Source organism: Solea solea, chromosome 21 (genome assembly GCF_958295425.1).
Source record: "Solea solea chromosome 21, fSolSol10.1, whole genome shotgun sequence".
Taxonomy (NCBI): domain Eukaryota; kingdom Metazoa; phylum Chordata; class Actinopteri; order Pleuronectiformes; family Soleidae; genus Solea; species Solea solea.
The window spans coordinates 10,538,932-10,542,561 of record NC_081154.1 but is presented as its reverse complement, the minus strand read 5'-3'; the positions used below and the strand labels follow the sequence as shown (position 1 = coordinate 10,542,561).

Here is a 3,630-nt window from a genome sequence, read left to right as displayed (position 1 = left end):
ATTTTCTTTCTCGCGACATCGTATTTAAAGAATGAAATATCATCCCTTGTTACGTGCAACACATATGTTTCCAGATGCGCGGATGAGGATTTCATGTAGTTGCATCACGCTAATCAAAGCGTTTTAATGAACCACAGGTCTCTATTATTATCATTATTATTATTATTGCAGTCACAGTGAAGTGAGTGCACCTTTGTCTGCTTCACACTGGGTTTCTGCTGCTTTCATATATAACTCTCCACACATGCTATCACTTTTCAGTTTTTTTATTGTGATGATGATGATGTCAATTATTAAATATGACACAACGCAACTGAAAATCTCTCAACTAAAAAAATACATTACAACAAATACTGTTTACTTTTGAACAATAGGAGACGAACAATCAGATCTAAGTATCCAAATAAACATTCGACAAGGGTGAGCAGATTAGAGTTGTATTCTTGTACTCATTCACTCACACACACATACATACTAATGTGCAACTGTACAGTATGTTCCCTTTCCAGTTGGTCATGTTTATAGAAACAGCTTAATTCTCTTATACATTAATTACTGTAACTCGTGGACAGGGGAATAAAAAAAAAATAATAATAATAATAATAACTCCAGCTTTGAAATTGACAGCGAGTTTGAGAATATCTCAGAGAAGAAGAAAGAAACCCATATGGCATATGGCATGATTCACGGAGCATGTAGGAGGATGCCGGGAATAAACAAAGCCGGTATGTTGAAAGGCTGCTCCTGATGTCTAAGGTTAGGCTCTGCAAATGAAAACAGAATGGAAATGAACAAAGCAACACCTTACATAGCAACTCATAGTTCAAGTGTTAGTCATTTTCGACCATTTTATAAGGAAAAACTGGGCAAACATTTTAATTGCAATTGTGTATAATGAAAAACAGGTTGTTGGACTATTGTGGCGGCAACTTACACACAAAGAAGCGGAGGCACATGCCGCACATGGCCACGACACTGGAGATCTGAAGAGCTCTGCCGCACTCTGCGCTCATCAGGCAGTTCCTTGTCTTTATGCAGCATGTGGGACAGCTGCTCCCGGATTTTTTCTCCCCATGTTTCTGTGAATCCGCGTAGCTTGGCGGCTGACTTTGCCTTATGTCGGGATCCTCTTCCGCCCACTCCATGCTCTCGTCTTTCCCCATGTTGTTTCCTTAAGTTGTTCTTTAACTTTAAAAAGTGGACAGGACCTGTGACGAGAATGTACGACACGCACGTGAAAGGGCATGTGGTGGAAAACCACAGCTGCCATAACAACACACTGTGTCCAACGTCATAATGCTGGAAATACTATAACCCAGCCCTTGTCCGCGTCACTGAGTATAGGGTGTGTTTTATTATGGCCTCCATCTTACTTTGTTTTTTTTGGAATGTTAATAACTACCCAGGCTACATTCCTGCCTTCAACACTTCCTGAAATTGCAAAGACGCCTTTCCCTCTATATAACAACAAACATGGGAGAATGCAGCAAAATCTACGTGAATTTGAAATCAATTCCACTCGACAGGCCACGGCAAACTTAATCTAGTGTCTGTTCTTTTGGAAATGGCGTCCCTTTAAATATCAAACCTCGTCAGTTTCCTTCAAGTGAAATCGTCGTGAATCATTAACACAGCGCTCGAGACTTAAATCCTTTTATGAAGCCAATATTGAGTGAAGTCACATTGATTTGACAGATTAACAATTCTTCCACACCGACGATCATTTCTTCTGCCAGGAGCTGAGCCCCCGCCCCCCCCCCCCTGTTTTAACTGCCAAATAGAATGACTCCCCACAGACATTATCAGATATTAAGTGATAACCCTGATGGTGAAATAACATCTTATCTTTGCCATCCGGTGGCTCCCCATTTATTACCGCTGACAGTAAATTAAATTGCTGGCATCTGGAGGGTATACAGGCATTTTGAGTGCACCTTTCCATCTCATTCTGCTTTTAAAACTCCATTGGTTTTCAATCATAAGTAATGAAATTCCATCACCCTCCTCCACCACGGAAGCGACTCGAAAAGGAAGTTAGAGAGGGCCATTAAGAGTAAAGAAGGCATCTAATGGTCTTACCCTCTGCTCTCGAATCACCCTTCTGTCGGCTTGAATCTCTTCTCTTTGTTGGAACACACACACACACCTTCACCCTTCACAGAAACACTGTTATGAGCAGTGTGTCGTTTCCAGTGGCTCGGCTCACATGACCAGAGCAGGCGGGTCTTCAGGTTTTACAGGTTTTGATCCAGTGAGGTGATATCTTTGATGACAAACAGCACCTTTTAGTTTGTTTTTCCATGATGTTAAAGGTGCAACTAGTAATCCAAGCGAACGGTTCAACCCACTGACGAATCGCTAGTGGGAAATCCACTCACTCAGCAGTCTGTTTAATAACGTGACGCAGGATTGATAGATTCAACACATCTGTAAAACGGTAACAGGGCATTCGTTTTCAGTTGTGATGAATTGTTAAGTTTAAAAAAAATAAATAAAAATAAAATGTTTTATTACGCTTCTGTTCGTATGATGGATGTGTACACAATGTGTCTCCCGGTCGAGCTGAGCACACACGCGCAATTAAGTGTTAATAAATAATTACACAGATTCATTAATTGACTAGACCGAACATTTCGTCTCATCGTGACCAATGATTGATCGGGACAGGCGAATCAGGGAGACAATTAAAGCACAAACATTTTGAATATATTCAAAGAGGTGCATTGCATTAACAAATGGAGTCGTTTACTGAGCCATTATTCATGTATACATGTACGGAAAAAGTTGTGTGTGTGTAGGTGTTAGTGATTCCATAACAAAAAAGTCCAGGAGGTTTTTTTCATACTGTGCATGTTTCTGTTATAATCAAATACAAAACATTTAAGGGTTTCTTCCATCCAAGGGCAAACTATTGTTGCTCATGAGAACACTAATACGCTGTAGTGAGCGGCAGCAGTCGGAGAGAAAGTGCAAGGTTTTGGTGCCACGGGAGAAATGCAGAGTGAAGACATCCTCAGTGTGAGAACACCTCAAGGTGAGAATCCTTTCATTTTGACTGATAAACAGGGAAATGAGAGTGAAAAACATATTTTTTTGACAGTAATCAGCATCTCTCACAAGGAGGTTTGGGAGTTAACTTTATGGCAACGTCTCTTTGTTTCGGTAATCCGTGCAGGAATTTACTGCCACTTCATTCATCAGTTGCAAAGTTGATACAAAAAAATCATCGCAATTGAGAGAGGACTTTTGAATCAACATCACTTTTGCATTTCACCCTAAGCCTGAATAATATAATCTTTGTGCTTGTGTATTTATTGCACGTCTGTTGCATTAGTTTGAGGCAAATAAGAAAGTGATAAACTGTGTTTAGCCCCTTTTCCACCTATGGCCCCAGCTCGCCTCGCCTCGGCACAGCACGGCACGGTTTAGGTTGGTTTTCCACTACAAAAACAGTACCTACTCAATGTGGGCGGAGTCATCACTGCACGGCTGCATGAAACTGCCTTGAATTTGTTTTACACACACACAAATGAGTGACTATAGTGACTTGTAAAGCAGCTGTTTTCAGTGTAACTAAATCATTAGAATCAGTTCATTAAAACTATTTGACTCTGTCTGACACAGTCATTG

General features: G+C 40.6%; 1 long non-coding RNA gene across 1 annotated transcript; it reads right to left on the bottom strand.

The window, feature by feature from the left end:
* Nucleotides 1-250: 250 nt before the first annotated feature.
* On the bottom strand, nucleotides 251-2,187 carry LOC131448618 (uncharacterized). Its single transcript, XR_009234207.1, has 3 exons — nucleotides 2,080-2,187; nucleotides 935-1,208; nucleotides 251-764 (listed from the first exon to the last, which is right to left on the bottom strand). It is a non-coding gene; the product is annotated as an uncharacterized LOC131448618 (long non-coding RNA).
* Between the last annotated feature and the right edge of the window lie 1,443 nt (nucleotides 2,188-3,630).